Below are 14,053 nucleotides of genomic sequence, written 5' to 3' on the forward strand. Positions count from 1 at the left end.
TCCCCCCATACTTATGTGATGGCTATTTGCCATCACTGTTCTGAGTTGTATCACTTTTTTTATCAGTTTTCGAAGATCTTGGCCACAGAGGTGATATTCCCTAGGACACAAAAGTTTAGAAGAAGAAAAATAACTAGATAATTCTGGAAAGTTTTCTGAAGCTTATCATTTTTTTTGTCATTTATTTTCTCATTTTTATTTTAAGGAGAATAATCTATTGTTTAGAGCGTTTCCTGGAAACTCTAGGACTTTAGGTATAAGGCCCCAATCTCCTCTTGGTTTCATCCCTTCTTGAATGATTTCAGTCATGGTTACTTCAGATGTACACCTAAGGAGCGCTTCCCAACTCTCCTCCTAAGTAATGCCCAGCTTCCTGCTGCTAAAGAATCGTGGTTGTAAAATCAGAAAATTCAAACAAAGTTTTGAGCTGACTTTAGTTCAGTAAAGGCCTGGAGCAAATCATACTATGATTTCCTCCCCTACTCTTACTTACCCCAATCCACAGATCTCTTTATGTAAGTCACGCTTGATGTAAACAACTTCCTTCAAGGAAAAAACAAACTTTTGGAAGATCAGTATAAGAGTTGTGAAGGCTGTTTTAGGGATAGCACCATAGATTTTGCCTTAGAGAGGTAGGAGAGGGAGCGTTTCATGAACTCTGATGCATGTGGATTAGACTCAAGAATCCTGGAATATTTAAATGCACCAGTGGGCAGTAACCACCCTCTTTCTGTCTCTGCCTGTACCATCCAAGTACTAACCAGGCCCAACTCTTCTTAGCTTCCAAGATTAGGAGAGATCGGGTGTGTTCAGGGTGGTCTGGCTGTAGACCTGGCTCAGCCTTCTCATCTACTAAATCCCTACGTAATTAACTCTCAAAGCCCTTCCCCAAATGTGCAACAGTCGACTCCGCCAAAATGTTAAAAAAAAAAAAAAAGTCATTGAGTCTGGTGAAGATTATCAGGATTCTCTTACTTTTTCAACTTTTCTGTAGGTTCAACATTTTTTCAAAAAACAACAGGTGCACCTCTTACTGACAAAGCACTTCTTCCTTTGCTATCAGTGGTCCATGGATTCACTATGATATTCAAAAACTTTTTTCATACTGATATTTGGCACAGGAAGGGAAGCAGATTATTAAACTAGTTTTTAACAAATATGGAGGTTCTTCATGAAAAACTAAATTCCCCTTTATCAAGAAACAGTCCCTCAAAGGAAAATAATCCATGTGTTCAAAAAAAACGGTTCACCAACTTCCTCATGAAGAGAATTTAGAGAAAGGTCTTCCTTCTGTGATAACAATTCCTGTTTAAATCACCTCATCAAAAGACAGAGAGTTCTGGAAATTAAGCAAATCAAAGAAGATGACAAAATGGCAAATTTGCAGGAGAAAACTACTTCTCCAGATATGGGAAAATTTCAGAAATAATTTTATTAACTACATTAACTAGAGAATAGGTTTTCTGCAATGTGAATGACACCAAAATGTATAATTGGCTTAATTTTGTCTAAGAAATTTTAGCTAAATTAATATTTTAAATTTCTTGATTAAAGGTGACCAGCTATATATGTTTTTATGTATATCTACGTATACAAATACACACACATGCACACACATATATATGACATAGCCCATGTATAAATCTAAATACAGATTATTAGCTTTATTTGCCACATTGTTTACCATTTTTTGTGTCCAAAAAAAGATTCTTATATTTTTTTAAGATTTATTTATTTGAGAGACAAGGAAAGCACACCACACAAACGGGGGAGGGGCAGAAGGAGAGGAAGAGAGAATCTCAAGCAGACTCTGTGCTGAGCATGGAGTCTGACTCGGGGCTTGATACCAGGACCCTGAGATCATAACCTGAGCTGAAATCAGGAGTCAGCTGTTTAACTGAATGAGCCACCCAGGCACACCTGTGCCCAAAGAAAGATTATAACAAACTAACAATATCTGTAAAGCTTTATACTTGATGGAATCAACAAAAATAATAGACAGTCTTGATAGAAGTCCATATTCTAATACAAGAATATCTAGCAATTTACATATATTTATGTATTATATGTATTTATATATTTGTTTACTTAATTTAGTATTTTTATTTTTATATGAAATTGCCTAATACTTCATATCTGAAGAAAGCATTTAAAAAGTATAAGAAAGAAAGATTAGCAAAGGATGAGACTGTCACAACTGCGTATCTATAAAAGAAAAATATTCAGCACCATCACGTATTTACAACTTGATTAACAAAGCTAATAATCCGCACTCACAAGCATGTGATCCATGTAGCACAGGCTATTATTGAAGTAATAATTATGAGTAACTTTTCCTAAATGTTGATGGAGTGTCAGGCACTACCTTAAATACTTTGTATATATTATCTGTCTCATTCAACCATCATTTGCAGAAGCAGCTCCTGAGACTAGAAAAAGTGCTACGATCCACCCAAGATCACGTTTGATAAGGGGTCAGGTCGAGTTTCAAATCCAGATGTCTTTCTTCAGACCCCACACCCATGATCACGGTGCATGCTACTTACCAGTGGTTATCAGTGGCCCAGGATGAGAGAGTGAGGACCCTTTTGCATAAATCACATCCCATGACATAGAGAGTATAACTTTTACCGTCTTCACTTGTTTCCCAGACAGAAAGGGCCAACGTAAGACAGAAACTGCACAGAACAATGTGCAACTGGATTGCTTTGTTTGGGGAGTTATCATGGGACCTCAGCCAGCAGCCAGCTCTGCTTCCTAGGAATCTAGTACTCAGGATCTGAAAGTTACCACTAAAACAGTGGGATTGGGGCAGATAGATGGGGCCCTGGAGACCAACATCGTGCCAGGAGAAACCCCAAATCCTTCTCCTCTCAGAGGAGTAGCACATGGGAGAGAAGGGAGTCCTTCACCAGAAAACTTGATTGCAACATATGACTTCCATCAGCAGCATCTTTGCCATCACAGCCTACATAGTACGTCAGGCTGGAAGCAAGCTGTGACTTCATAAATGTTTCATCTTCTGCTGTGACTCAACTACAAGGTTCCCTCAAGCTATACATCCCCCCTCCTCGACAATAGCATCAGTGAGGCAGTTTATGTATGCAAAGGGCTATTCTTTAGAAAAAAAAACATTTTTATAGAGCTACCCTATGACCCTGCAATTGCACTACTGGGTATTTACCCCAAAGATACAGATGTAGTGAAAAGAAGGGCCATCTGTACCCTAATGTTCATAGCAGCAATGACCACAATTGCCAAACTGTGGAAAGAGAGTCAAGATGCCCTTCAACAGATGAATGGATAAAGAAGATATAGTCCACATATACAATGGAATATTATGCCTCCATCAGAAAGATGAATACCCAACTTCTGTATCAACATGGATGGGACTGGAGGAGATTATACTGAGTGAAATATGTCAAGCAGAGAAATTCAATTATCATATGGTTTCACTTACTTCTGGAGCATAAGGAATAATATGAAGGACATTGGAAGGAAAGGAAAAGTGAATTAGAAGAAATCGGAGAGGGAGATGAACCATGAGAGACTGTGGACTCTGAGAAACAAACTGAGGGTTTGGGAGGGGAGAGGGGTGGTGGGTTGGGTGAGCCTGGTGGTGGGTATTAAGGAGGGCATGTATTGCATGGAGCACTGGGTGTGGTGCATAAACAATGATCTTGGAACACTGAAAAAATAAAAATAAAATTTAAAAAAATATTTTTTAACTGATCTATCGTTTCCAACACACCCTATCTACAAAGTTGCTGTGTTTCAGGTCACTTGGGTTATTTTAATCTGTTAAAAAATAAAAAAAAAAAAAGCTCACTTAAGACTTTTGGACACTTCAGACTTCTTTCCTTTGCTTTCATGATTTTCTGTTCTTTTTCCTCCTCTTGGCTTCATCTCAGTTCAAAAGCAAAATTTTAAATCCTGCAAGTAGAGACTGTAACAACTTCCAGATTGTGCCCAGCACTGAGCTACCCTCAGGACATTCCTGGTTTTATTTTTTTAATGTACATTTTAAAGGCAAACATTTAATAAATTTTGAGTTTGAAAACCTTCAAATAAATCAAATAGCAAGAGAAAGGACTAGGTCATGAGAAGAATGGGAGAAAAAAATCAAAGAAGGATAAGAGAAGTCCAAGAGAATTCTTGAAATAGAGAGAGTGTGTGTGTGTGTGCGCGCGTGTGCACACACATGCACATATTATTCTTTGTAACAGTGCAAATGTTGAGGTACTAATCTAAGAAATGAGAAAAGTAGTAAGCTGATTTTAAAATTCTTTTGTAAGGCAAGACTTTTTTTGAGAGCGAGAGCACACATGAGTGAGAGCGCACAAGCAGGGGGAGCGGCAGGTAGAATGAAAGGGAGAAGCAGGCTCCCCGCTAAGCAGGGAGCCCCATGCGGGGCCCGATCCTAGGACCCAGGATCAAGACCAAATGCTTCACCGACCGAGCCACCCAGGCACGGAGAAGGAGAAAGGAATTCTAAAACTCAGCACTGTTCTCTGAGGCACCTGTTTACACCACGAAGCTCTCACTTCTGCCGGCACCTTGCCTACAGCTTGTCATCTGGTTTCTCTGTCCTTAGCTGCCAGGAGGAGGTGGTGATGCTTCCTCTAATTCTCTTCCTTCTGGTCTTCAGTTTTCTTCCTCCTTCTCTTCCTTCTCCTCTTTTATCTCCTTATTTTCCTTCCTTTGCTTGTCATTTCTGTTGGGTAGAGGGTCTTCCCTGACTTGCTTACAAACATAGTTTCTTTTTTTGGTACAAATGATATTTTGTTTGATCAAAGTAAGATCAGTGAATTAAAACTCCCTCTATGACTGAAGTTTCTTCCACTGAGATCTACAATGGAGCCCCCAACACACGGCAATGAACATGGGAGCAAAGTCAAAGCCAACACCAGTTGTGTCCACTTACAGCCATACCTGAGTACTTCTGAGAGATGGCGTAAATTCACTATGAAATGTAAACGGCTAAGGTTAAATCTTTTGCTGAAGCAGGAATTGATGAAGGGGAGGACAGAGATAGAAAAGGGTGAGGAGCCCTTTAAGAAGGGAGCTCTCGGGACGCCTGGGTGGCTCAGGGGGTTAAACCTCTGCCTTCGGCTTGGGTCATGGTCCCAGGGTCCTGGGATCAAGCCCCACATTGGGCTCTCTGCTCAGCAGGGAGCCTGCTTCCTCCCCTCTCTCTCTGCCTGCCTCTCTGCCTCCTTGTGATCTCTGTCTGTCAAGTAAATAAATAAAATCTTTAAAACAAAAATAAAGAAGAAGTAGGGAGCTCTCAGAGGAGGTAAAAAATATGCAGAAAAAAAAAAAGAGGCAAGAACACTGAAGAACTGGTGGGCCTGGATCTCTATTTTGCCTTGAACTTGCCCTACTCTTCAATTCTTTAATGTGTGAACCTGTCCAGTTACATTCATTCGAAATCAGAAAAAGTAAACACCTATCTCAGAACAATGGGAAGCATCTACAGAATGCCAGGGAGTCAGGACCTCATTGAGCCTCAGGTTTAGGCCAGCCAGCAACCCCCCTCCCCGACTCAGCTCCTGAAACCCCCCACCCTTGCCCATCTCACCTAGGAAGCTGGGCAGGGCCGAATTTCCAAGTTCATCACAGGACAGTTGTTGGGTGCTGCCCCACCTCTTGTCCCCTGAGCAAATGGGCATTCCTGTGTGACTTTTTTGTCTTAGGGACCTTCAATATTGTCTGAAATGCAACGGTCCTATTTTTTCACTTTTCCTGTCTAACTCCAAAAGTCCATGACAGGAAGCAATTTGTCATTTGCTGAGTGCGAATTTGAATGTGGCCCTGTCTGGGGTGGCCAGTCAGCTTGTGAAACCAGAGTATCTCCTTGAGACCCTGCCCCTCCCCCTCTTCATGTCCTCTCTCTCTCTCTTTCTCTCTCTAAAATAAATAAATAAATCTTTTTAAGAAATCCTACAGAAGGACCTACAACTATTCCCATTTTACAAATGATACAACTGAGCTTCAGTGAGCTTGAGCTAGTAGGATATGAACCCAAGCAGTCTGTCTTCAGAAGCTTTGAGCTTAACCATAGATTAGAGTGTCTTTCTCTAAGCTTCTAACCACTATGTAATGCCTCTACATGGAGTTTTCACAACAGACCAGAAGTTCCTCCCATGCAGCTTGTGTTCAGATTTATTCAACTTCGTAAAATGCCAAGAGCAGGCCTATAGGAAGATGATCAATATATTTGGAAGTAGTACATGGAGGGGCCTCTCGAGCCGCACCCTCCTGCACCTTCCCGTTATATGTGTGGGGTCACGGCTACCCACAATGTCATAGGAGAGATATGCTACGTAAGGCTCTCTAATGTGATTTGGTATCAATAAATGTTCATTTTTGCATATGTGAACCGTATTGTGACTTGAGGAGTTCTGGTAGCACTTACCTGGAGCTACCATGTCAATCAATGGCTTTTAGGCCATTGAATGGATGGTTTATCTCATCTTAACCAGAAAGTCAGTCTCTCTCTCCCACTCTCTCTCTCTCTAACACACACACACACACACACACACACACACACACACATACATATACATACGTGCACTCCATCTGCTTCCTTCTTGATTAAAATTAGACTACACTAGGCACAGCTCCCAAACATCCCAGACAGGATAGCTGACCCAACACCTTTTCCCCAAGCCTGCATCCTTACTTCTTAAACAAAACCAAGCTTGGAGATTAAATGGGAGCTTCCCTCGTTGTCTCTCCATATTCCTACCCTGGCAGGCTGTTCCAGTTCCAAACACCTACATTGTTCGTTCTGGCTATTTCTGAAGCCTGACTCTCAACCCAAAAGAAAGTTATAGTGTCACCCTATGTACATCAGCAAGGCAGTCTTGATTGCCATTCAGTTGGCTCCTCATGGTGATGATACTTTTAAAAGTGACTACAGCCCCTTTAGGAAATTTCAAATGTATTTGGAGTACAAGAACAGAACACATTTCGTAAACTTATGTATAACAAAGTCATTTCTGCACCAGCTATTGCAACGGACCAGAGTCTGCTTATTTCCGAAGTCCCAGGATGCCTTAACAATATTTGTCTCATTATCCCCATTATTTTCCTCCCCAGGGAACTGTCCCTAATAAACTTTGCTATGTCTCTTCTCCTGGCTAGTTTTAATATGAGCCAAGGGAAAGATTTCAGGAGAACACGAGTTCTTTTCTGCCTGGGCTTGCAAAATTGCCTTTTGCTGCAGATGCGTCTGTTAGTAATGATTGAGACAATCTGTGTGGTGTAAGACAACTTGCCAAATGGTTACTTTGAAAAGATCCTCTTCCAAGGCTCATTGAACCCTGAGCACCTTTCTGTGACAACGGGATCTTGTGAGATGATGTCTTCTCACTGGCATGACTATCCTAAACATCACTTATACCTTGGAGCCACGAGGACCTTGAGGACTTCAGGGACCCCAAAACTATAATTACTACTTGGGGACTACTTGGGTTTCAAGTACCATTTCAAGTTCTCACCTCCCTTGAGGGGGCCCAGGATGATTGACTTTGATAAAGATCCTCTTCGAGAGGACTAGAATCCGTCAGGACTCCTTACATGGCCAAGAAGACCTCAAATCTAAGCCAAATTTTCAGGAGGCTGAGAACCTCAGAAAACCCCTAAATTGTTTCTCTAACCCATTTCTCCTCTTATCTTTGTACTTTAGTCTGAGCATTAAATCAGCAGGGTTTCCAGCTAGCAATTTAGAGAAGCCTGGATATGAACAACTGACCCCGTGGGCTCACAACAAAACCGGTGTCATCTTTGGATGTCCCATTTCTTTTGTAGCTCTACTTGCCAAGTGTTAGCTGATACCTAAGGCCACCCTGTTCAAGCCAGGGATTACAGACTCTAAGGAATATACGATGACATGCCGGGAGAACAAGAAGCCACAGGATAAACATGGTACATTTTCCTGGAATGCCAGTAATAGAGGAAATGCCATTATTTTAGAGCATTACAAAGTAGGGTAGATGCAAACTTGGAGTAAAATGTAAAATTCATGGACTTTTAAAATAAATCTTAAAACTGCAAATAAATTTTGAGCTCAAGGCAAGATCTTCCAGCTTTTTCCCCAGATCTCGGGGGGCTGATGTTTATCTCCCTCCTCCCTTATGAACATTTTGATGGGTATTTGAGAAAAAAACTCTCTTTATATACCTCTCCCAGAGCCCAAAGGCATTTTTAAGAAACTTCTAATGAAAAAAATAAAAAGCAAATTAAGGAAGAAATAGAGGAAAAAAAGAAAAGAAAGAAGTCCTTACAGAAGTCTTCATGTATTTGTGTATTTCCTTGATACACCTTATTTTATGAAGGTGTGAGGTCCAGAAAGATTGACTCATTTGCCCAATATCACATGACCTTAAGTGGCAAGGCCATGGCCGGCAATAAGTAGTAACAATGAGATATGGAGAGTCTTTTCCAAATCCATGCCATTGCCCACAGTCAACCACACACCGACCTTTGCGGAAGTACCTGCTGGATTTATGCCCACCGATGTGGGCTGCAGCTCGACCAGCCTGCCCAAGGAAGCATCCCTTCCATGTCCCTAACACTAGCCACCTACCAGACTCAGGTTTATTTTATCAGGCAATAGTTCTCTTTTTCTCTGGTTTTAACGAAATATAATTGACATACAACACTGTATTGTTTTTAGATGTACAACATGATGATTGGATACATGTATATATTACAAAATGATTATCACAATTAGTTACCATCCATTGCCTCACATAGTTACAATTTTTTCTTCTTGTGACAATAACTCTTAAGATCTACTCTCTTAGCAACTTTCAAAAATATGATAAAGTTATTTTTAACTTTCATCACCATGCTGTACCTTAGATCCGCAGAACTTATTTATCTTCTAACTGGAAATTTGTCCCTTTTGACCACCTTCCCCCAATGCCCTCTTCCCCCAGCCCTTGTCTCTGGCAACCACCACTCTATTCCCCATAGGGGTAAGATCATACAGTATTCGTCTTTCTCTGTCTAACTTATTTCACTTAGCATAACATCTTCAAGCCATCCGTGTTGTCTCAAATGGCAGGATGTCCTTCTTTTTATGGCTCAATGTATAGACAACTATATACACACACAGATGTATGCATAGGGCACATTTTCTTCATCCATTCTTCTACAAATGGACACAGGTTATTTCCACATCTTGACTATTATAAATAATGCTGCAATGAACATGGTGATTCTCAGAAGGTATTTCTGCTGACCTCAATTCATCCCTCCAACCAGACTGGGGATAGTTTTAATGAGACAGACCTGCTATTCTTGGTCAGTAGAAAGGATGTCTTTGATGGAACCACATGGAAATTAAATATGAACAACCCGAGGATGTGTGAACATGTTGGCTCTCCGTCTCTGGTTCTCTCTTATGTCCCTCTCTGGGTCTCTGAATTGTGAATCTACCATTCTGTTTCTTCCTCAGTTTTTATTTCTGTCTCTGTATCTTTGTTTCTGATGATTCTCTATGTCTTTCTCTTCTACCCATTTTCTCTCTATTCAATTTGAAAAATTGTATCACTTGCTTACAAGCCTGAGGATGTAAGCATCACAATATGTAATTAAAATATGTAATGCAACTGACAGCCCTGGTATCTTGCTTGGTTTGGTTGCATATTTATTCATTTATTTAATAATTGTAACTTGATTTGAAATATTTCAGCCTTGGCTGTGAGATACTCTGCATGTGCTGCTTAGTTTAATTTTCCACTCTAGGAGCTATCAGTGGTCTTATCCACACACTTGGAGTGCTCAGTTAGCATCATATCTGAAAGGACCTCTGTAGAAGCACCTTCTTTCTGGGACACCCCTTTCTGGGACACTGGGTGGCTCAGTTGGTTAAGCATCCAACTCTGACTCAAGTCACGATCCCAGGGCTCTGAGATCAAGCCCCACATTGGGTTCCCTTCTCCACAGGGAGTCTGCTTCTCCTTCTGCCCTTCCTCCCACTTGTTCTTTCAATGTCTCTCTCTCTCCCTCTCTCAAATAATAAATAATCAATTTCTTGCCCCATTGGTGGGAATGCAAGTCAGTGGAGCCACATTGGAAAGCAATGTGGAGATTCCTCAAGAAATTAAAAATAGAGCTACCCTATGACCCTGCCATTGCACTACTGGGTATTTACCCCAAAGATACAGATGTAGTGAAAAGAAGGGCCATCTGTACCCCAATGTTCATAGCAGCAATAGACACAGTCACCAAACTGTGGAAATAACCGAGATGCCCTTCAACGGATGAATGGCTAGAAAAGATATGGTCCACATATACAATGGAGTATTATGCCTCCGTCAGAAAGGATGAATATCCAACTTTTGTATCAACATGGACAGGATTGGAGGAGATTATGCTGAGTGAAATAAGTCAAGCAGAGAGAGTCAATTATCATATGGTTTCACTTACTTGTGGAACATAAGGAATAACACAGAGGACATGGGGCGATGGACAGAGGAGTGAGTTGTGGGAAACCGGGGTGGGAGAGGAACCATGAGAGACTGTGGACTCTGAGAAACAAACTGATGATTTTGGAGCGGAGGGGGGTGGGAGGTTGGGTGAGCCTGGTGCTGGGTATTAAGGAGGACCTGTATTGCATGGAGCACTGGGTGTGGTGCCTAAACAATGAATCTTGGAACACTGAAAAAATAAAATAAAATTTAAAACAAAATAAATAAAAAATATCTTTATTTAAAGGGCTCTATCTCAATCGGTATGCAAGGTTTTCCTAATTAGCATAATGAATTTTAGAAATCTTTAAAATGACTTTATTTAAAGGCATTAACTGAGTTAATAGTTTTTTAGTTAGTATATTACAAAACCTTCCACATATTTACAACACTACTCTTTAAATACATCATTTTTCAGAAGTGGAATGTGAGGTTTTATTGGTGAAATTAAATGTATTCAAGAAGTACAGCTTGGCTAAAACATTTAATTGTCTCCCCATCCTTGTGTAAAGAGTATCAGAATCCAGCTAGAGCGGCAACCTATAGTTTTGAGATGGGGCTGGGGCTTGACCTCGGAACAGCCCCAGGTCCAGCTACCGGCCAGAGGATTTCCAGTTGCCTGAACTGTAGGAGAACAGAATCCTGCCTCTGGACTATTGCCATGGCCACCTGAAGCAGACCTTCCACACAGGTGGGGACAGACACAACTAAAAGGACAGAGGCCTGGGGTGTCACTGTGTTTGCAGAGCAGGTCATTTGAGCTATTGTATGCCTGCCTGCTCATGCGACTGATAAACCTTCCTTGTGGGGCCAGAATTTTCTTGAGATCTGCTTCCATTATAACCCAGTAGAAAGCCTGCGAGGGAGGAATTAACTCTCACTCTCACTCGTCTCAAATATCTCCACAGCTTCTGTCATCTACCAACAGGACTTCAGAGCTGTGCGTTAAAAATTGGTTTAGGTCAGTTCAGAGCAACAATATAAGAAAATGAGCAAGGGCAGTTTTGTTTCCTATTTCTGGTGCTTCCAAGGGACTCGGAACGGTACTCTCTGGGGAGAGTGATAGGACAGAACTCTGCACTAAGAGCCTATGACGGGCATCTTGGCTCACCATCTCTACCATGAATTGTCCGGATGACCTTGGGCTAGTCATTTAACCCTCTGAATCTCAATTGTTGCATCTGTAAAACAGGAATAATTGCTTACTTACAGCAATCGAGTTTTAGAAGTTATTATTCAAGGAGGTGGCAACTTTGCCTTTGGAGAACAGTCACCTTCCACAACTTGAAAATTCTCCAACTCTTTTTTAATTATTGGAGATTCTAATTTTTGTGAGTAGCTATAATATACTGAGCTATAGTCACATGCCACACAATTCAGACATTTAAAGTATACAACTCCATAGTTTTTACTATATTCAGAGTTATGTGTGATTATCACCACAATCTCCGAACATTTTATCACCCCAAAAAGAAACCCCATATCTTTTAGCTATCACGCCCCGGGGTCCCTGTCAAGGGCATTAGACAATCACTGATCTACTTCCTGTCTCTACTTTCTGATATCCTTGATATTTCATAAAAATGAAATCATATATTATGCAGACTTTTATGATGGGCTTCTTTTCTTCTTTTCTTAATATAATGTTTTCAGAGTTCATCCATCCTATAGCATCTGTCAGTACTTCATTCCTTTTTATGGCCAAATAACTTTCCATTATATGAACGTAACACATTTTATTCATCCATTCATCAGTTGATGGACATTTGGTTTATTTCTACCTTTTAATTATTATAGGTAATGTTTCTATGACCATTTCATGTGCAAGTTTTTGTGTGGACGTATGTTTTCACTTCTGAGTGTGTGTCTATGAGTGAAATTGCTGGGCTCTACTGTATATGATATCTCTGTGTTCTATCCTTTGAGGAACCAGTAGATACTGTTTTCCAAAATGACTGCAACACCTCACATTACGATGTATGAGGATCCCAATTTATCCACATCCCGATGATACTGGTTATTGTCTCTTTTTTATTATAGAGAGTGTGACATAATATCTCATTCTGGTGTTGATTTGTATTTCCCTGATAGCTAATGATGTTTAGCATTTTTTCTTACAGTTTTTGGTCTTTCAGTTCTCTTCTTTAGAAGGATGTCTACTCATGTCTTTGGCCCGTTTTTAAATCTGACTTACCTCGTACTGAATTGCCAGAATTCTTGATGTATTCTACATACAAGTCTCTCATCAAATCTATGATTTGGAAATATTTTCTCCCATTCTGTGGGTTGCCTTTTCACTTTCTCAATAGTGTACTTTGAAAAATAAGTTTTCAGTGTTAGAGAAGTCCAATTTATCTATTTTTTCTTTTGTTGTTTGTGTTTTCAGTGTCTTTTCTAAAAATCCATTGCCAAATCCAAGGTCACAAAGACTCCATGTCTTCTTCTAAGAGGCTTATTGTTTTAGCTTTTACATTTAGGCTTTTGATCCATTTTTGGTTAATTTTGTATACAGTGTAAGGTAGAGATCCAACCTCACTTCTTTGCGTGTACCAGCACCATTTGTTGAAAAGTCTATTTTTTCTCCATTAAATGATCTTGGCACTTTAATCATATATCAGCTGGCCACAGATCTGTAGGTTTACTTCTGGACTCTCATTTTTGGTCCATTGGTCAATATGTTAGTTCTTCTCCCGGGACCGCACTGGCCTGATTACTGGTGCTTTTTAGTAAATTTTGCAATTGAGAAGCACAAGTCCTCCAACTTTGCTCTTCTTTTTCGAGACTGTTTTGATTATTCTGGGTTCCTTGTATTTCCATATGAATTTTCAAATCCTTTTTTAAAATTTGAAAAAAAGAAAACTATTCTAGTATTTGTGGGCTGTAACATCTATAACTGGGTTTTGATTTTTGCCTTCTGGAGATTTAAAAGCAAAGAAATCCAAAATTTCTATAGTTCTGTGGCTTTAATATAGTAGGAATTCCCCCCTCCCCAAACAAGCTCATCCAACTGAACATTCTTTAAATTTCCTCTTGCACTAGTTATCTTCTCATTCTCTAATGAGACCCTTTAAAATTGTTCAGCTTGAGAAGTTTTGCCTGCTAAGAATGGTCTCAGACACTTGGTACATCTTCCTTAATTCGAAGCTTCTAGAGGTTGTCACTGGTGAGTCAAAGAAGCGGGGGCAACGAGCAAGAATTCGCCCAGTCTCAATTCAGCAATCTGAAGAAAAAGAAAATTCAGGCACCATTCTCTGAAACTGCTCTCTTGTTTAAAATTCTCGATCCAGGCATCACCTAATAAAAAGCTGTATGCCCTTAGCCCCCTCTTCCACCCCCACTGAGTAATGCAATGGTCTCAAGAATCCATATAAAAACCCCTCTCAAATGAGCACATTGAGAGGCAAAGAAAATGGTGTTGAAAGCAAGGGAGACCTGCAGAGAGAGAGGAGGAAAGGATAGAGAGCAAGATCAGGGCAGAAACCAATAGCAACAAGGAAGGGAAGAGAATGAGGAGGGGAAGGGGAATGGGAACTCAGAAAGGGGGAGAGAAGCATATGGCAGGTATCAAT

General features: G+C 40.4%; 1 long non-coding RNA gene across 1 annotated transcript in view; it reads right to left on the reverse strand.

Annotated features, from left to right (window-relative positions):
* Positions 1-12,312: 12,312 nt before the first annotated feature.
* Positions 12,313-14,053, reverse strand: part of LOC132012849 (uncharacterized) — a 37,650-nt gene continuing 35,909 nt past the window's right edge. Inside the window, exon 4 of the long non-coding RNA XR_009402780.1 lies at positions 12,313-13,704. This is a non-coding gene — a long non-coding RNA (uncharacterized LOC132012849). The remainder of the gene's footprint in view (positions 13,705-14,053) is intronic.

This window comes from Mustela nigripes, chromosome 3, assembly GCF_022355385.1.
Source record: "Mustela nigripes isolate SB6536 chromosome 3, MUSNIG.SB6536, whole genome shotgun sequence".
Lineage (NCBI taxonomy): Eukaryota > Metazoa > Chordata > Mammalia > Carnivora > Mustelidae > Mustela > Mustela nigripes.